This window comes from Mesocricetus auratus, unplaced genomic scaffold (genome assembly GCF_017639785.1).
Source record: "Mesocricetus auratus isolate SY011 unplaced genomic scaffold, BCM_Maur_2.0 Super-Scaffold_100025, whole genome shotgun sequence".
Taxonomy (NCBI): domain Eukaryota; kingdom Metazoa; phylum Chordata; class Mammalia; order Rodentia; family Cricetidae; genus Mesocricetus; species Mesocricetus auratus.
The window spans coordinates 3,763,416-3,784,204 of record NW_024429206.1 but is presented as its reverse complement, the minus strand read 5'-3'; the positions used below and the strand labels follow the sequence as shown (position 1 = coordinate 3,784,204).

The window sequence follows — 20,789 nt, the reverse complement described above, 5'->3', positions numbered from 1 at the left end:
AGGCTGAGGCAGGAATATTCCAAGTTCTATATGCCTGTATCAAAAATAAAAAGCAGGGCTTCGCGCAGGGAGCCCTGGAGCTGGCCTGGCCTGGCTGTCTCGAGAGGCATGCGTCATACATAGGTTTTTCACGCCCATGGCTCCTGGGGCATAGCTTGCCTTTCGGTTCCTGAGAAACCGAGGCACTGCCTCAGACAGTGAGTGTTCAGGCCGCCCTGTGATTCTTTCTGCTTGTTCCCTTAGTAGTCAAGGAAGCATGGAAGCTTGACAGGACAATTGGTCTTAGACATTAATCTTGTGTACCCTGTGCCGCTTACATCACCGTATCCTGGCAACCACAACTGTATTGATCTTGGCAATTGCCACTATATTCTGCTTCTGATACTGGTATAAAAGTCTGGTTGCTCTCAATAAAACTGTTATAACCTCAGTCTTGCTGTGGCTCCTCCAACACATCCTGGTTTAAGTTCTCACCGGTCGTATCAGGTAACCTTGATCCGGTAAGAAAGTAGCTCAGTGTGTAGAGAGCCTGCTCGGCGAGCAGAGAGCCCCGAGTTTGACCCCCAGAACCACAAAAACCAGGTGTGGTGGCTAATGCTTGTGACATCTGGGAGGTAAAGGTAAAAAGATCAGGAATTTGAGGACAGCCTTATATACAAGAGATCCTGTCTTGGAAAAAAAATCAACAACAACAACAACAAACAAAAACCATTAACCCACAGATCTGGTTGACTCCTACAGCGTGCATAGGGGCCTGTATTCTCAGCTCCTTGCACAGGCCTGGCTCATTCAATGACCTTGGAATGAGTGCCTGAATGACCAGGGGCTGGCACAGAAAAGGAAACAGAGGCTAGGAGAGACACCCACAGTTAAATAACACGGTCTTGACTGACCTGCCCTGGATGGCATGGCAGGGGACAGTCTACTTCAACAATGCCCTTCCCTTTATTTGCATTTCAGACATGCTCACCAAGTTGGCACTTGGTCTATGCACTAAGCGCAGGGCTGAGAAGACTGGAGACAGCCAGCCAGGACAGCAGCCTCCGTGGCACAGGTCCTGGTGAAGAAGTGGGGAGCTCACAGGGGTTATGCCTGGTGTGGCAATGAACTAGATGCTGCTAAAGGGACCCAGGGGGGAAGAAGTGGCATCCCAGCCAGGAGCTAGAGAGGGCTGCTGGGGTTGGAGGGGTGGGAACAGAATGAGGACAGCATAAACGCCACATCAAGTCCGAGGGTGGCTCCAGGGCACCTACTAGACTCTAATGCTGGAGGCTAAAGGTCAGGAGGGGGTGGGGGTGGGGGTGAGGAAACGGGGGACACAGGACTGCTTGGAGCACTAATGGTAACAATCTCCCCTCTCCAGGCCTTGCTGACCAGAGGGTAGGAATTCAGCAGTGCCTTTTTCAGATGGGGGCTTCCCATGAAAAGCCCCTACCCAGATCACTGCCAACACTTGGGTCCACAGCTGGAAGCCAGCAGACAGTGGGCAGACACTGTGCCCATCTCAGGCCACTTCTGTTCTCTACCTCGCCTGCCCCTTGAGCCTCTTTCTGGAATTAGCTGGGTGGGTCCAGATTTACCCAGTTCTATCACTTTCTATCACTTTCAACTCAGCTAGCGCTGTGGGCTCACACTGGGAGGTGACAGGTCCCGTGTTGTGTCATCATCATGTCCCCTCCCCACCCCCCCACCCCCCCACCCCCCGCCAGAAGGACAGCAAAGTCCTGGGGCAGCTGGGTCTCAAGCTGAGGTTTGAACAGCGGGGAGAACTGGCAGGTGGCAGGCACGGAAGGGTGATCCTGGAAACAGGAGCAGCCACTAACAAGGCACAGGGAGAGAGAACCCTGAGTGACCAGGGGCTGCAAGTGGCTCACACACGCAGGAGGGTCTGGGGAGGTGAGCAGAAATGTGACATTGGATTTTAGACATGAGACTTGACAAAAATCATCAAAGAACCAGGTTCAGAGATGGGCCATCCCACCCACAGGGTCACAGCAAGTGGCAAATGGACATCAGTTGAGGAAGCAGTCTTAAGCTTGAAGGCCAATGTGCTGAGGTTAGGGTTCCTGGTGGCCATCATCTCTGCCACAGCCACACTAGGGATGGTCCACTGCGGGGTTGAGAAGTGCCTGACAAGGCAGATAAACCTTGTCCAGGCTAGCAACCTGGACATCAGATCACAGCAGGGGCCGCTCACTGGAAAAACAGTTCACTTACTCATTTCTGCCAATGCCGGGGCTGCTCCTTGATTCACTTCTAGATCCATGATGGGCAAGACTAATTCCAAGGCACTTTTAGGGGACAGAGCAGGCTGGCCAAGACATAAAGTCACTCAGATATCTGAGGAAGCCTCAAGTGTTTCACAAAGCTCACCTGGTGAACCTGAGATCCAAACTCTGCCACTGACAATTTACTGTTGTGCCAAGGAAGCCACCAACCACACCTTAGCTGGAATTAGAACCACTGCTCTTTAGGGGTGAAAAGGTGGGGGGGGGATGTTGTAGGTTGCTTGCAGAAAGGGCAGCACAGTGTGCATATGTGTGCACATGCATGTGTGTGCCTGTGGTTGGTGACTGACAACACAACCTTGGAGGAAAAGGTAACACAGGACAGCAAAAGTTTATCGTGAAACTAGTTTGCCCCCAACAAGCCATTCACGTGTTTCAGAATCCAAGGTCTAGAAAACATCCTGTCTGCGTTTGTTTGTTTGTTTGTTTTGTTTTTTGTTTTCCAAGACAGGGTTTCTCTGTATTGTTTTGGAGCCTGTCCTGGCACTCACTCTGTAGACCAGGCTGGCCTCAAACTCACAGAGATCTGCCTGCCTCTGCCTCCCAAGTGCTGGGATTAAAGATAATGCACCACCAAGACCCAGTTGCATTTTGTTTTTATATTCTAGGATGCTCAGAGCTGCACAGTCAGGACTACAGGCCTGACCGAGGTCAAGATCATGCTTGTCCAGAAGAAAACAATGGTTTCTTAGGCAAGTGGCATGACCCAGTGGGCAGCTCTGAGCAGTGAAAACAGCAGGCAGGAGTTCTGCAGAACTGGGTTCAAATCCCACCTCTGCAACTTGCTGGCTTGCAACATAGACAAGAGGCTTTCCCCTCCAGCCAAGAGGAGCACTGGCAATCATTCCCAACATGAACATCAGACAGGCCTGCAGGAGGCACTCAGCAAGCACTGACCAGGCTGGCTTACACCGCACAGTGCACCTGCAGTGTCCTGAGCACTGGTCTACACTGCACAGTGCACCTGCAGTGTCCTGAGCACTGGTCTACACTGCACAGTGCACCTGCAGTGTCCTGAGCACTGGTCTACACTGCGCAGTGCACCTGCAGTGTCCTGCACACTGGTCTACACTGTGCAGTGCACCTGCAATGTCCTGAGCACTGGTCTACACTGTGCAGTGCACCTGCAATGTCCTGAGCACTGGTCTACACTGTGCAGTGCACCTGCAGTGTCCTGAGCACTGGTCTACACTGCGCAGTGCACCTGCAGTGTCCTGAGCACTGGTCTACACTGCACAGTGCACCTGCAGTGTCCTGAGCACTGGTCTACACTGTGCAGTGCACCTGCAGTGTCCTGAGCACTGGTCTACAATGCACAGTGCACCTGCAGTGTCCTGAGCACTGGTCTACACTGCACAGTGCACCTGCAGTGTCCTGAGCACTGGTCTACAATGCACAGTGCACCTGCAGTGTCCTGAGCACTGGTCTATACTGCACAGTGCACCTGCAGTGTCCTGAGCACTGGTCTACACTGCACAGTGCACCTGCAGTGTCCTGAGCACTGGTCTACACTGCACAGTGCACCTGCAGTGTCCTGAGCACTGGTCTACACTGCACAGTGCACCTGCAGTGTCCTGAGCACTGGTCTACACTGCACAGTGCACCTGCAGTGTCCTGAGCACTGGTCTACACTGCGCAGTGCACCTGCAGTGTCCTGAGCACTGGTCTACACTGCGCAGTGCACCTGCAGTGTCCTGAGCACTGGTCTACACTGCACAGTGCACCTGCAGTGTCCTGAGCACTGGTCTACACTGCACAGTGCACCTGCAGTGTCCTGAGCACTGGTCTACACTGCGCAGTGCACCTGCAGTGTCCTGAGCACTGGTCTACACTGCGCAGTGCACCTGCAGTGTCCTGAGCACTGGTCTACACTGCGCAGTGCACCTGCAGTGTCCTGAGCACTGGTCTACACTGCGCAGTGCACCTGCAGTGTCCTGAGCACTGGTCTACACTGCGCAGTGCACCTGCAGTGTCCTGAGCACTGGTCTACACTGCGCAGTGCACCTGCAGTGTCCTGAGCACTGGCATGCCTGGTGATTACCAGGTTCAGCTGCTCCTGTATTTTAACCAACCAGCTGGGCAGAGAACTTCCTGGCCTGATGCTGGTGAAGACACCGAGGCATTTACGCTAAGGGCTCGTCAGGACAGTGGTGGGGGGGGTCTCTGGGTGGACTCGTCAGGACAGTGGGGGGGTCCCTAAGTGGACTCGTCAGGACAGTGGGGGGTCTCCGGGTGGACTCGTCAGGACAGTGGGGGGTCTCCGGGTGGACTCACCTCCCCAGGGCTCCCTCATTTCCAAGCACCAGTCCTCTGGCCTGCTCAGCACAGCTTCCTGTCCCCACAGTCCTGTAGAACAACAGAGATGCTGAGTCAGGAGTGGGTTGGAGCAGAGGGGCTTATGGGCTACCAGAGGCACCGGACAATGGCCTTTAGGAGAGAAAACTGTGCAGACCTTTGCCGAGGTGAGGAGTAACCTGGTCCTCTAGGTAGAAGTTCTCAACCTGTGGGTCTCGACACCTTTGGCAAAACCTCTATCTCCAAAAAAAACTGACATCATGATTCATAACAGTAGCAAAATTCTAGTTATAAAGAGCAACAAAAATGAGTTTATGGCTGGGGGTCACCACAACGTGAGGAACTGTATTAAATGGTCACAGCGATAGGGGGTTGGGAGCTACTGCTCTAGGGAGTTCACTGGCTCGGTTCACAAGTTCACTGCTGACTCAGGAAGCCAGAGTCCCTCTCAGTCTCTTCCATTCTCTCAGCCCTGAACATCAGGAAAGGCAAACAACCCAACAGCCTGCCTGTAACCACCCAGGGGATCCTGGGAGCGATTCACCAGGCTGTGCACTGTGCGGCTCCAAAGGGTACCATACAGTCAGATAACGCCCAGCCTCTACCACCCTACACTTTCTCGGTGTCTGAGTGAGTGCACATTGTATCCTGAAGTCCCACAGAGGAGGGTAGAATTTCTCTAACTGGCTAACCCGAGAATGAACTGAATATGTTTCCTGTCTTGGTCTGTGAGACTTCATAACTCAGCTCCCAAATGTGAGTTTCAGGTGGAGGCTGCATCAGCAGATACGCTGCACTCCTGTGGCTTTACCACCGTTCAATTCCCATGTCCCCATCTAAGAGAAGGTGCTCCTGTTGCTGGGGAGGGTAGAGTTCAGGACACAGCTGACATTCCACATCCCTCCTTGGTCCTGTCTCAGATGCCAGGATATGAATGGTACAGAATGTGGCTCTAGAGACAGAAGAGTGTCAGATCTTAGAGACCAGAGAGCCAGTTTCCCTAGTCTGTAAACACGATGCTGGGAAGCTCCGGCCAGACAGAAGGACCTGGAACACCAGCAGTGACTGTCCGTTTGTGTGTGTCACAATGGGAAAGAATGACTGCCTGTATCTCAGTCCTCCATCTCCAGAGAGCTCACCCACTCCTCACCCCTTTTCATTTATTTTGTCTGTCCTTTCTGTTCTCTGAAAAATCCAACCCTGATAATACATTGAGGCCTCACTGAAGAAGGGATTCCACCTTATCCTATACCTCCAGATGCTCCTGCCCGGGACTCCTGGGCATGGTGGCTGACATCGCCTGGGGAGAAACCAAGCAATCCGTGGAGGTTACTGGAAGCTTCCAGAAGCAGCTGGAGGCAACCTGGCTGCCCTTGGAGACCCCTGAAATGCAAGGTGTGCCCAGGCTTGCCAAGAACCATGGACCAGCTGATGGCCCGTCTTCTATCTCAGAGCATGGTGCCCAATGCACTGCACAGGGGTCGAGGAGATGTGTGATTTCAAATTCAACCAAACCAAATAAAACACAAAATCCATTTTGATTTGCACTGGTCATGTGGCAAAGGCTCAAAAGCCACTGGAGCCAGTGGGGATATCATACTGGACAGGCCTGACCTAGATCAAGGTGACAAATGACAGCCAGCCTCAGTGGTCCTGGGAGTAGAGGATGCTTTGTTCTCCTCCAGACAGCGACAGGTCTGCAGGCAAAGGCTCTTCTGAGCTTGGAGGGAAAATTGCCTCTGTGCTGTGCATGTGGGCTTCATGTCTGTTTTCCCTAGCCAGTAGTGTGAAACAACTGCATTTACACTGCACCGGGGGTGATCTGCAGTACACAGAGGTGAGCCGGCCAGAGGGCTCAGCAAGTAAAGGTACTTGCTGTGTAAGCATGACGACTTGAGTTTGGTACCCAGAACCCACGGAAACGTGGAGAGAACTGACCCCACAGGGTTGTTCTCTGACCTCCATGCTTACACCAGGGCATCTGCCCTCCCCCATCACAACACAGTAATAAGAGAAAATAATAGAGTGCATGGAGGATGTGCACAAATACTAAGACCTTTCATGTCAGTGGTCTGAGCACAGGCGATGGGGAGGAGCATGTGTGTGCTTCGTCAAGGGGAGGGGGAGGGGAGGGAGAAGGGAGAGCACTCTGCAGGAACAGCGGCCTCAGAAACTGTCAGTACACCACAAATCCCAGAACAGCAGCCACAAGAACAGTCACAGACTGCCAGCCTCTATTCTAGAACCTTCTACTCAGTGCTGACTCAGAGGACAGTGAGAGGCAAAGGTGGGGTCCACAGTTCTCTGTTCTTATAGGAGGGTCAGCAGTCAACACTAAGCCAGGGGCTACCCGATCCTGCCTCGCCCATATTCCCATCAGCCCTGTGCTTGCACAGCCAGCTCTGCAGTCTGTGAACCAGCTAGGTCTGCGAGGATGAGGGCAAGTATAACTGTGCCCCAGGGCAGAGTCACTAATAAGGCAAACTAACTGGAACCCAAAACGGCAGTATTAAAAGACTGCAAAACACTTGGATGCTCCCTGCAGAGTCCTGGCTGTCAGGGAACATTTTCCCCTAAAACACGATTCTGGTCACACTGTCTCCCTGCGGTGAGGGCATCCAGGGACTGTCAGTCTATTTGTGTGCCAGGCACAGGAATGGTACGGGCCACCTGCACTCAGACCCAGCTGTGCAATTCTGCCCTCTCAGTGCCTAACCTCTCTGAGCTCCTCTGAGAAATGGAGCTGACGGTGCTCTGATTATCATTACACTCAACTTGAAACAGCAGGACAAACACGGAGTAGCCTCCCTGAACAAGGGAAAGGGCTGTGGGTGAAGCTGTGCTAGGGCATCTGTCCAAAGCAACCGCTGCCTGTGGCAGGTGTCATGAGGTGGGGCTTGTCCTCATTTGCTAGAAGAGGCTGTGGCCCCACAAGTGACATGATGAGTAGAAACCACACAGCTAAGGAAACGGAAAAGTCAGTTTCCAAATTCAGCTGTGTCCTTCAGTGTAGCCCCACCCCGGTGCCATGCAGTTCTCAAAATGGGCTGTCAGAGAATGGAGGCTCATACCAGCTCCTAGCTCGTCCCCAAGCTGCCCTAGGGCGATGGGAAGGGAAGAGGCAAGCAAGTGAGGAGGGATCTGAGGGAACCACCTGCCCCAGGCAGACATTTGGTTCCTGGGCGCCTACTGTGTGACTGCACCGCTCACACTAACAGGATCAGAGAGACAGAAGACAGAGGTGTATGGTCAAGTCATCCTCAGCTACACAGTGAGTTCAAGGCCAGCCTGGGCTACGTGAGAGTCTGTCTCTAACAAAAGCCAATGAAAGGCACCGCACATGTGTTAGTGCAGAAGGAAACACCCAGTGTGAGGTGCAGGCGCCCACACGGGAGGAAAGGAATGGACATTTTGGCTTAAGCCCATCTGTCCTTTCTTCTGTCCTTCCCTCCCTCCCTCCCTCCCTCCCTCCCTCCCTCCCTCCCTCCCTCCCTCCCTCCCTCCCTCCTTCCTTCCTTCCTTCCTAAAGACAGGGTTTCTTCTCTATGTAGCAGCTCTCACTGTCCTGAAACTCTCTCTGTAGACCAGGCTGGCCTTGAACACATAGAGATCCCTGTGCCTCTGCCTCCTGAGTGCTGTGATGAAAGGCGTGCGCCACCAACCCCCAGCCCCGCTGCCTGGCCCCATCCATACTTTAACTGGCCTTTCTCTATTTTCAACAGATCAAAAGGTTCCCAAGAAAAAAGGAACTGCGAGAGGAGGGTTCTAACAGCACAGGGAACCAGCTCTCAAATTACCCTGCCACCAGGCAGCGATGCCATGTCACTCCTGCACCCTTCTACTCTCCTATAAATGGTGGGGGGGTGAGGAGGGTGACCCTAGGTATCAGGGACCATGACACACATCAAAGGGGAGCCACCCAAGAGAGCCAGCAGTGGGGATGGGAAAGCATCTCAGGCCATGGCTGCTCTGGGCTTGGGGAACATGCAGGGTGGCAGCAGGAAGGAGGACATGCAGGATGGTACAAAAGGGGGCACTGCAGGGTAACACAGGAGAGAGCACACAGTGTGGCCACAGAGGAGGCAGTGAGGACATACACCACTAAGGACCCCAGAGCCACTGCTTCCTTCCTCCAGGGTCACTCGTCTGTCCCCATGACTCTCCTTCATAAACAACCTCCTACAAAGTTTCCGACTGAAGCGGCATCCAGGGTCCACACAACTGGAAGTCGTCTGTCTCTTCAGAGCCCAGGGTATGCCTCTGACCTGATCTGTTAATTTTCACCTGGAGTGATGGAGGCTGGACCCCAATGCCTCCCTGTCGGAGGGAGGCCCAGACCAACATCCTTTGAGGCTCAAGCCGGGAGCAGTTAGGGGTGGGGAGCAGCGAGTTAGTCCAATCCTCCCAGGGCTTCTCCACCCCAAGGCTGGCGGTCCTGGGTTGGTCGGGGCCAGCTCTCTGTGAGGGCCACAGATGCCAACGGACCACATAGCTTCAGACAGGGCTGGCATATACTGTCACCCTGTACATCAAGACCAGGAGGCACCACTCCAGAATGGAGCCAGGCACAGTCCTGCTATGTGGGGCTGACAGTGGCATCCTGTCCTGCACACTCCCCGGCCCCAACTTCTGTGTGTAACCTGGAGAGTTCACAAGTCACTTCAGTGAAGGCCTCTGAAGATCAGATGGGCTCTGACTCAGCACAAAAATCAACGTAGGCACCACACGCAAGACCGTAGGTGGCTGTGTTCCGGTTGGGTACTTCACAAAGCCATGTGGCAAACGAGCCTGGTGCTTATGGCTCAGTGTGCTGGCTCCCAGTGCCACAACAGCACAGTGCCACATGGGCAAGCCTGCAGGGCCCTAGGGCAAGGACAAAATGTGTCTGGTTTTCAGGAAGGCCAGTGGGAGGACTCAGGAGGCCAGCTTTGCAGAGGAGGAGGAAAACACGTAATTCTAGAACGTATCTGATCTCCCATAAAACCCACAGATCCTGTTCAGGGAGCACCGCATCCTGCTCAGGGAGCACCCCACCTCCTGTTTGGAGGCCAGCAAGGTCTAAGGAGAGGCCCGCATGCACCTGCAGGTTAGTCTGTTGGTTTTACTCTGCTGTCTTTGAGGCAGGGACTTGTGAAGTGGCCTGGAGCTCCAGGTTCCTTCTCCCAAGGCTCATTGGTGTGCCCCACTTTGTCCAGATGGGTCTGTGAGTTCTACCTACATTTTGGATCTAAAACAGGACCCACAGACTGAGAACTATTACCACACGTTTCTATGGTATACAGGTGAGTCTCCGGCGTGACTGAAGCTACAGGCTTTTCAAGCCTTTGCCACACTGTTGGGGACGGTCTGCCCAGTTCTCTGATTGGCTCCTAGCTTTGCCTGGGCCAGTGGTGATGCCTCCTCACTCTGGACCTCGGTGCCAAGGATCCAAGGCCTCTGTCTAGGACAGTATAAGCAGGAAAGGGCAGGACAACCTTGCAGGAGCCCAGCTTCCTGCACTCGCACCACCTCCTACACAGGATCCTGTCTGCACTCAGCAGGAAGCTGGGGGTGGAGGCTGAGCCCTGGTGTGAAGTCCTGCACACTTGGCCATGACCCGTCTCTGCTGATGCAAGCAATGTGGGACAAGCACACACACACACGCACACACATGCACACACGCGCGTACACACACACACACACACACACGCACGCGCGCGCACACACACACACACACACACACACCACTTCCTCTCGGGTCACCCTTGTGCTAATCTCTGTCCAGTTTCACTCTGCAACCCAGCCCGGCGTCAAATCACAGTCATCCTCCTGCCTCAGCTTCTCAAGTACTGATACTACAGTGTGGGACGTAAGGGGCAGGTCAGCGTTCCAGCCAGTCTGGTCTGCGTACACAGTGAGTTCTCTCAGACTCTGTGAAGACGGCGCTAGACACCCAGTTGCAGATGATGCCCAGGAGGCTCTGAGAGGTTGAACCCCTCCCCAGAGTCGAGATTAAAGCAAGGCAAAACCTGGGCAGGGCCACTTTCTGCTCTGGGACTCAGTTTCCCATAAGACTTCCAAAGGGAGATCAAATTCTGTTTCCAGCATCTGAGCTATGGCCAGGACCTACTGTAATCTGGTGCTTGAACTGGTACCCCTACATAACACTTGTTACTATTCTGCAAAGCTGGAATGACCCTGGGGCCCATGCATACTGAGAACATGCTCATCACTGAGTCCTACCCCAGGCCATGGTCCACGTTTGAAAAGCAGAGGGGCAGCCCCATGTCTGTGTAGTGGAGTCCTTGAACCAGAGGCCAGGAAGTGAAGAAAGACAACAACACCCTCCCCATGCTGTAGCCTGAGTCACTCAGCACCCCAATGTGGGTTAGCCTGGACCCTGTGTGCCTTCCTCCCCATGACTCAGCTGAGTGGGTGAGACTGCATGAGACTTAAGTGTCCCCTTGGGATAGCAGAAGGGACTCTGATGTCTGGAGATTGTACCCTGCACTTGAGTGATGGCTGGAGGCTGTACCCTGAATACCTTGAAGGAATAAACCTCACCATTCCAGGATACCCACCCTTGCTTGTCCATGAGGCTCACCCATGTATGCCACCCTGACCTTTCCTCGGTCAGCACTCTGCGTGCTTCTTTCCCACAAGGCCATGCAGTATTACAAGAACCCAGAGGTTGTGGTCCATGAGGCCTGGAGGCTCAGGGCACAGGACAAGCCTCTGGACAGGTTGGGATCACATGTAGCTCTGCTCTGCCAAGGCCCAGCCATGGGAGGGGGCCAGTTAACAGAAGCTGCCTCAGTTTCCCCATCTGCTCACTGAGGCTAGGCTGCCTGCCTCAGAGGCTCAATGTACGACTGACAAAGGGCAGGACCTGGCAGTCACTAACTTCCTGTCACCTTCAACTAGGGATAGGTTAAATATCCTACGTGGACCATGGGGAGGACTCATTGCTGAGACCTCAGGATGTGATGCCAATGACGGAAGGGCATGGTGTTCTCTGTAGAAAGTCTAAGCACAGCAGGGCTTGTGTCAACTCCCTACCTCCCAACTCTCCTAAACAGCAGGGAGGCTCGGGGTGTATGTGCCTCGGACGACACAGTGTTTACCGAGCACACACCAAGACCTGGGTTCTAGCCCCTTCTTGGGTGCTCAGGAACCTGGGAACCTGCAGGAGGGCGCTGGACAACTTGGGGAAGTTCTCTTCCTTCTCTGGGCTCTGGTCTATAGAAAAGGGTCTTCAGTGACAGTGGCTCTCCTGGTGGGCTGGGCCTGTACAGGGCACTGGCTCTGGCAGCACCCAAAGGGTGTGCACTATCAATGGTGCATGGCTCTGGAGGCCTGCCCACCTGTCCTGCAACACTCTTCATTTTAAAACAGACACAGCAGCCTCATTCACAAGAACACTGCATGTCCAGAGTGAGATCAGGATGTGGCAGCACACAACTGTAATCCTCCCCGTTTTTCCAAAGATGGCCACTGGGGAGCAATATCAGGGGCCCCACACTGGCTCTTCCTACCCAATACTAATAACTTGGGCTGCTCTCCCCCTCCAGCCACCACACATTTGTCCCTCTTGCCTGTGGCCACTCACTGTCATCACACCCCAAGGGGTGATTTTGCTCCTTGGGACAGTTGACAATGTCCAGGGGATGGTCTGGTTGTCACAACCAGGGGCGGGGAGGAGAAGAGGTCATGTTGCTATCGAATGTCCTTTATCAATAAGCCCCAGCCCTAAGGAATCATTGGGAACTGAGTCATGTCGGAAGAGGTTCAGGCCTCAGGTCACTTATAGGCAACAGAAACACAAAGTCTTTCCACGCTGTGTGTCAATCCCACGGGGTCTGGTACATACTGTTTGAACACCCGCCGCATGTCAGGCCCCGCTCCAGCCCAGAGCCACACTGGTGAACTGCCTATGCAGAGCAATGCACTCTGAGGAGTCAGGACACACAGGGCCACAGTGCTTGTTAAATGTTCCCACACCCTTGCAGGGACCCACCACTCACTCAGACAAGGCCATCCTGGCAGACATTTAAAAGGATCCTGTTCATGTGCCCCGCATGACAAGTGCCCCAGGTAGTTGCTGGACAGCAGGAGCGTGAAAGTCCCACCCCAAGGATCTGTCCCTCAACAGCCCCACACATCTGCACACCAGAAGCCCTGCTGGCTCTACACTGAGGGACTTAGAGGGACCCAGGACACAAAGCTGTAGCTGGTCATTCCCTGCTGTGCAGATGATGTAAACACCCCAGCCCTCCATCACAACCCTCGATTCTGGATGCACCAACCTTGGACTGCCTGCCTCTGCTGTCTTCACCAAGCTGGCAACTCTCCCCATTTGCCAGATGTGGCGACTTAGACTGAAGGAGGCGTCTGGACAAACAACCAGGTATCTATTACCTCAGAGGCGCCTGCTGGCTATAGCTTCTGGATCTAGCCCCAGCAGGACCCCTAGGCCACCTACTGGCCCAGTCACTCAGGCTTTCAAAGTTTCTAGGAACATGAAATCATGGAATCCAGCAAATGACACAGCGTTCCTGAGGGAGGAGATGGCCTGTGGGCAAGGCATCTGGGCCGGGCTGTCCTGTATCTGCTCATGTCCAGTCATGCGGGACTGAGGACCAGCTGGGGACAAAGCAAGTCTGCTTCCTTGGCCTGCTGCGTTCTGGGGTTACTGGTGTACTATACCATGCCTGGCTAAGGTAGTCTGCTTTTCTAACTTAAGTGCAAGAATCTTTGAATCTGGGGTGTTGTAATTTAAGAAAAGCAGCACACGAGAGGAAGAGGTCAGGAGACGGGGTTCAAGCAGAGGGGTTTTTATTAGGGAGAGGAATCATAAAAAGGGGAAAGGGAAGGGGGGAGACCAGTCTCCAGAGACAGGAGCAGCAGGAGAGAGGAGAAAGAGGGAGAGAGAAAAGAGAGGGAAGGGGGCAGAGAGAGGGAGAGGGAGAAGGAGAGAAAGAAAGAGGGGGGTGGGAGGTGGGCAGGGCCCTTTTAAAAGGGAACATAGTGAACGTGCACAGGTGGTGCTCTCAAAGCTGCAGCTGAGGGCGTATCCTGTCAGAACCCCAAGGATAGGCCAGTACAGGTGCCTGACGGGGCACTAACACGGGGTCCACCTTGTACTTCCGGTACAGATGCCTGAACACTAACACAGGGTCCACCTTGTACCTCCGGTACAGATGCCTGAACACTAACACAGGGTCCACCTTGTACCTCCGGTACAGATGCCTGAACACTAACACAGGGTCCACCTTGTACCTCCGGTACAGATGCCTGAACACTAACACAGGGTCCACCTCATACCTCCGGCACATGTCAACCACGAGACTGACTCCAGGGAAACATCCAGTCCACACTTAGACTTCCTAAGACTTAAGCTGAAAAGGGGGCATCTGATGCCTGGGAGGGTCCACATGCACGCAGTTCTCTGAGATCCCTGCACCAACATCTCAACAGCCCTCAGCACAGTCACAGGCGGTGCACTGTGGAGGGCCCACTGGTGGCTGAGGACCCCCTCAGGCCTCGTGGTTCCCCCTGCCTCAGTCTCCGGAGCACCTGGGACTGCAGGCTTGCACCCCTAGGCCTGGCACATCAATGTCTCCGAGGCTCAAAACTCCCATGTCCACCTTTTACTGACCAAACAGTGTCCCACAGGAAAGAAGAGATTTTTGACACATCCCACTAGTGATGTGCATGCAGGATATACAGGGAGCTCAGTGAAGTTGGCCAGGCAATAAGGAAGAGAGGCAACCCAGCAGACAAACACGTTAAAGAGAAAAATGTTAGCACTCACAAGAGCTGGGACTCAGTATTCCCCGTTAGGGAAATGGGCTAAGAGCATCGTGGAATCTGTCTGTCTGAAGAAGGTGATGGCAACAGCAGTGTTGGCAAGGATGTGGCGCAAACAGCTTTCCGGCTCCAGGGTGTGTGGGTGAGTGACGCCTGGCCATCTGGCCATAGCTTGATGCCTGACACTGACCCCCCCCCCCGACTCACACCTCATAAACTAGCTGTGGGCCAACGGCCTGTGGAAAATCTGCAGTATTTTAGACCTACATGCTGAATGCGACGTTTCTCTGTGGTCCAGAATGTCCCTCGCCAAGAATGCACCCATCAGAATGACATCAAGTCTGTCCCCAGCAGGCTCTGCTGGGAACAACCTGGGTGCCTGTCACCAACGGGATGAACAAACAAATGATCACAGATCAATAAACAGGGCTGACTGGCCAGGAGGAAGGTGCCAGACAGTCACATGACCAGCCCAGCCCATGACAGTGGACTCAACACAAGAAAGTCCTCAGGGGTCACAGGCTGCCGGGAGGAGGCACGGTGGTGTTGGCTGGGCACCTGCCACTAGCACCTCGCTCCTGAGGCGCACACAGGCTCTCATTCACTCTCTCATCCATACTCTGTACCAGGCACCCACTGGGAACATAGTGCTAACACATGCGGAGGCTTCCGGCCACGCCACCCATTCTTCAGCACCTGGCACTGACCCCAGGCTCACACCCCATAAACCAGCTGTGAGCCAAAGGCCTGTGGGAGAGCCGTGGAAGAACTCCTGCCTGTCCTCACAGCCACCCCGGAATGCGGGGGACATGCTCATAGGGTCTCTCCTGATGACATCAACCTCCAATGCCTGGGACTGCAGTGTCCTCTACTAGGCTGTCCCCTCTCCACATCACAGTGTCCTCTACCCACGTCTGCCAGGGGTGCTTTCCTCTCATCACCCAGTCTGCTGGGTCACCAGGCCACTTCACCATCGACACAGCCCTGAATCCCCAGTTGTCACCACCCATAACGTGGGGTGCTGGCCTATCGGCACCCACTTCTTACCACCCACTCTGTCCCAATCCGCCTTAGGACCCCTCGCTGGCCTCCAGTTCTGCCATGTCTGCTTAGCTGGTTTCCCAGGAGCCGCCAGGGTTACTGAATGAGAAGCAGTCAGACAAAAAAGAAGCAAGGAAAAAGAAAGGAAAGAAAATCTGGCAGACAATTGGGAGTGCTCTCTGAACAAGTAAGAAGACCCGAGTTTAGATCCCGACACCCAGGTAAAGAGCTGGACGTGGCCTCCTGTGTGCATGTGTGTGCGCGCATGCGTGTGTGTGTGTGTGTGTATGTGTGTGTGTGCGCGTGCATGTGTGTGTGTGTGTGTGTCTGTGTGGTAACCCTGGGATTGGGAGGGAACACAGAAGATCTTGAGCTCTCTGGCTGCCAGCTAGGCTCCCTGAGAACTTTCTCAGAAATAAGGCAATGTTGAGGAAGATGCCCAATGTCAGCATTAGGCCTGTGCTCCCGCATGCTTCCCCACCATGACCTCTGCCCCTGCCAGGTCCCCCACAGGCCTCACTTGGCTCCCTCTCTCCAGCTGCTTGGCCCCTCACTGTTACACACACATGTGCACGTGCACGTACTCACATGCATACTCCTCAGGGCCTGGGCCCACTGCCTACATGTCCTCAAGCCTTTATCTGGTCGCTTCTCACCTTTCACCTTCTCTTAGGCTCTCTTTAGTTTTTATTATATATATATATATTCATGTGTGCATGGAGGTTATGTATGCCACAGTATGCCTGGAGAGGTTGGAAGACAACTTGCAAGAATGGGTTCTTTCCTTCCACCAAGTGGGTTGTCAGCAAGCCCCTTTACCCGCTGAGCCATCTCACCTGCCTCTCTAGGGCTCTTCTGATGATCCCCTAACCTCTGCGACCTGCTGTCACCAACCCCCCCCACCCCCCCACCCCCCGCAGATCCCACCCAACCCTGACAGTCCCCTAGTTCTCCCCCTTCCCTCACAGAGCTGGCTTACTGAACTCCATGCTCCCTGTCGGGGCCTCTGAGCTTTCTCAATTAACAGTTACTAAGCAGAGGTCTCATCCCGCACCCTGTTCCAGCCCAGCAGTCCTCCAAAACCAGAAACACCAAAGTCCTTACATTAGGGCCAATCCATAGCCCCTTTCCCATCAAGTGCCTAGGCCCCAAGCTCTGTTCCTGTCCTGGCTGCCATATGGGAGCACACTCCCTCTGTGAGCCCAACCCAGGTACCTACTTCCTGTGTACCCACCCTGCCTCTTAGATCCCCCCCTCCCCTCCACTACAAGGGCGGCATGAGACACTACCCCCACACTGGTTTTATCATGCACTCTTCAAACCCCATCTTCACGAGGACTGGCTCTCCAGCCTGAGAGTACCATGCTCTCTCCTCCTTCAGCATGCTCCAGGTGAAGTCATACAGTTCTCCATCTCTAGTCCACAGAGGTGGCTCAGGATGGACACATGACCTGCCCAGGTCAATGGAAACAGGCTGGAAATTCCCACAGGACCAGTGGTTCTCAACTTTCCTAATGCTGTGACCCTTTAACACGGTTCCTCACATTGTGGTGACTCCAACCATAAAATTATTTTCATTGCTACTCCATTAGCTGTAATTTTGCTACTGTTATGAATCGCAATGTAAATATCTGATATGTGATCTCTGTGAAAGGGTCGTTTGACCCCAGGTTGAGAACTATTGTTCTAGAGGATGAAACTATGTAAGGGTACGGGGCTAGGCACGAGGGGCCTCCGAGAGGCAGCAGCTACAGCAGTTGGGAGAAATCAACTCAGGAGGTGGAGCAACTAGGTAGCAACATGGAGCCTGGAGGTCAGGCGCCTGGACCCAGCCATTAACTGTTGCACTGTCATCGTGTGAGCATTTGCTGGGCCATCTGGAGCTGACCTATATCCCTGCCAAGTCCCAACTGTCTAAGTGACATCCCAGCTATCACCCCTGAGCTTCCTTCACCTTCAGGAGCCCAGTCGCTCATCCCAACACATCACAGTCTCTTGAGTTCCACAACCTCTCTCTGCCCTGTTTCCCCACGTGGCTGTCTCGTGGGCTGAGGGGCTGGACAAGGTTTTTGTTCCTTCCCTCTTATTTTCCACACTTGATCAAGAATCCAATAAAGCCTCAGAGGCACATCCATGTACCTGAGGCCACTCCACTGATCAGCAGCTCCTAACACAACAGGGAGTCAGACAAAGACACATGAGAAAAGAGGCCCCACTCTCCTCTTCTGTGACCAGGACACCTGAAACACAGCTTCCCTGCACCACAGGACACCTGAAACACAGCTTCCCTGTACCACAGGACACCTGAAACACAGCTTCCCTGCACCACAGGACACCTGAAACACAGCTTCCCTGGGAGGCTTCCTCACAGCAGCTGCCCCGCACATCCCCCGGTGTGGACATCTGCTGGCCCCAAGCTCACAGTTTCACAGTGGGTAGGCACAATTCTTTGGCCTTTCAGGAACTTCTGGGGACGTGGCATTCATTGCTCTGGCTGACACACCTCAGTGGGCAGCACATTCACTGAGAGCTACAACTGGGGGTTGCCCAAGAAAGAACCACAGAGAGACATCCCCAAGAGACAGAGTATGGAAGAGGAGCGAGGCAGAGTGCCGGACACAGCTTGGCCTGAAGGTGGAATGTACTTGGTTTTCCTTTTCCTGGAGCCGATAATGTTGCCTCAGCCTGACTGAGATAGGCGCATAAAGACCTCAGCATCACACAACCGTTCATCTAAAGCCTCACCGTAAATTTTAGATAATCGTGTTCACACAACTAAGCAAAATCTAGTTCCTGTCCTACGTGGAGACTCCGGATGAGGACTCCCTTTTGCCTTAAGTAGACGCTTCTGTGTTCCTTATAGGACAGGCACCTGGAGTATTATGTACAGGAAGGTCCAGGCTCACTTGGCAGATTTTACATATATGTCTTCAGCCAACTTTCCCTTTCTTGCTCCCCGGAAGGTGTGGCTTCACCAATGCCATGGCCCATTGCTTCGCTGTTGTGGAGGCTTTGCTATGGCCTATGTCTGAGAAGTGGCCAGCCACAACAAGAATAAAGGCAGAGGGTGACACATTTGCTGGGTGTAATGGTCCCCAATGGGAAGGGCTCCACCTCTTCCATGGTTCAGCCCAAAGGGACCTGGGACATGTCACTACAGGGTAGGAGTAGGGCTCAGGGGGGAGGTTCCAAGTCTCAGATAGGCTGGTTTAGCATTCGGATGCCATACCAAAATCCTAGTACAGGGAGGCTGAGGCAGGAGGTTGAGGACTTCAGGACCACCCTGGGCTACATAGCAGCTATGAGGCTAACACGGGTCACAATACACATGCATGCACACAAGCACGCACAAACACACTCACTCACACACAAATACCAGACAGATACTGACTCAGCTTTGAGATGGCACCTACAGGGACTACTTCCCTAGCCTCCCAGCTCCTTCTCAGACAAGCCCTGTCCTTTTCCTCACCTGCTCCTAGACAACAAAAGACAGACAAGTCAGAGGGCATCTTAAATTCCCAAACTGTTCAGAACAAGAACACTTAACTGAGTCCCAAGAGGCACAGGGCAGATCTGCAGTGGGTGAGGGTCCTTCCCCTAAGGGCTGGGGCTCTGAAGAGTCTATGGGAAAACACTGGCTGTCTCCAGTCAGCTGAAGGCCACCAGGGAGGGTCCCTTTGCATCTCTGAGCCTCAGTCTCCTGCTCTATAGAATGGGCGAAGAACCGTCCAATCCCCAGGAACCATAGGACCACAGTCTGTAATTGTTACATCAGCCATCAGGGTGTCCCACTCAGAACCTCCCTCTACCTGGCACCTCTGGGGCCTTGAAAGTTCCAATGACATTGACTACCCAGAAAAGGTGAGACTACTGTCCAAGGTGCCTGTGGTCAGAGCCTACAGGCCAGAGGACTCAAGAGTTGGCTAGAGGCAGGTCCACCCACTGAGTCAGCCATAACCCTTCTCTTGGATGTTCCTTGTCCCCACAGAAAGGTGGAGACTCCAATCCCAGAAAACAGAACCAGAAGACAACTGGAATAAGGGTAGGCTGTCCCATACTCTGGAATGTGCATTATCACCATACTTACAATACACCTGGGACAATGACCCGCCACAGCCACCCTCCAGGGGCTGCCTGATGACGTCTGTAAGGCAAGCTGCTGTCCCTCCTGTGAGTACTGGGCCCTGTGGCTGCACAGGAGGGCAGGGATATGGCCTGAGCTCACTCTGAGCCAAGCAGAGTGAGACGCTTGGTTTGAATTCCATGCCTATGTCTCCCCAGACAAGTGGCCTAGCACCCTGCAACACAGATAGAGGGGCACAGGCTCCCAGAAAAGCCTCAACAGAAAACTGACATATACCAGGGGCTCAGCAAACACCAGTGGACACACGTGCCTTCTTGCCCTGCACTGACACTAGTTTCCCCAGGTCATCCCCCAAGTCTTGCAAGCAACGACAACAAAAAAACAAAAAGCACTGTGGACCTACTATGTACTTGAGCAGAGTTAAATGGCACTGGGCAAAAAAGCCCTTACTGTGTGCGGGTGTCAGGAGTCTTTAGGATTAGTAATCCACAAACTGGGTATTGGAGCCTCCTCAGACCAGAGTAGCCTCTCCACCCACTACCCTTCCTGAGGTCAACCCTGGCTTCCTCTTCCTCCCACAGCCCTGGGGCAGGAAGGAGGAGAGGCCTGGAGAACAGCCATATCAATATCATCCACGGCTCCAAGAAAAGGGTCTGAATGGAATCGATGACAGGATGTCCCCAGGAGTCAAAGGAAGTGGGAGAGAGGAAGGTCTGTGTGTGTGTGTGTGTGTGTGTGTGTGTGTGTGTGTGTGTGTGCGCGTGTGTAGGAAGGGGTGGAGTGCAGAAGAAGCCAGAGACAGAGCTGGGGACAGCTCTCTGTGTGTGTGTGTGTGTGTGTGTGTGTGTGTGTGTGTGTGTGTGTGTGTGTGTGTGTAGGAAGGGGAGGGGTACAGAAGAAGCCATATACAAGAGGAATAGGACAAGTGGCAACAGAGTGGGGCAGACAGGAGATGAAGGGAACAGGGACAGGGGAGACAGAGACAGATGTGGAAGATGGAGATGACGGCACAGAGAGAGATGGGGGAGGGGGCAGCAAGATTGCTCAGTGGGTAAAGTGCTTGCATGTGCAAGTATGAGGACCTGAGTTCAAATCCCCAACACCCACATAAAAGCCGAGGTAGTAGTGTGACATCTGCAATCCTAGCCTTGGGGGTGGAGAGTGAAGACAAACATAAGCTGAGGGTTGCTGACCTCCCAGTCTAGTGGAAAGGGTGGGCCCCAGGTTGAGTGAGTAACACTTTCTCAAAACCCTAAGATGGAGAACCACACAGGAAGACACCCAACACC

At 53.7% G+C, this 20,789-nt stretch overlaps 1 protein-coding gene across 4 annotated transcripts in view; it reads right to left on the bottom strand.

Annotated features, from left to right (window-relative positions):
- Tpst2 (tyrosylprotein sulfotransferase 2) overlaps positions 1–20,789 on the bottom strand; it is a 36,287-nt gene that overhangs the window by 8,996 nt on the left and 6,502 nt on the right. For 3 of the 4 annotated variants that reach the window (XR_005870962.1, XM_013119803.3, XM_040731292.1), the window contains exon 2: positions 4,563–4,634. The exons of the other annotated variant lie outside the window; for it this stretch is intronic. The gene's annotated coding sequence lies outside the window, so the exon portion shown is untranslated. The remainder of the gene's footprint in view (positions 1–4,562; positions 4,635–20,789) is intronic. 4 annotated transcript variants of the gene reach the window in all.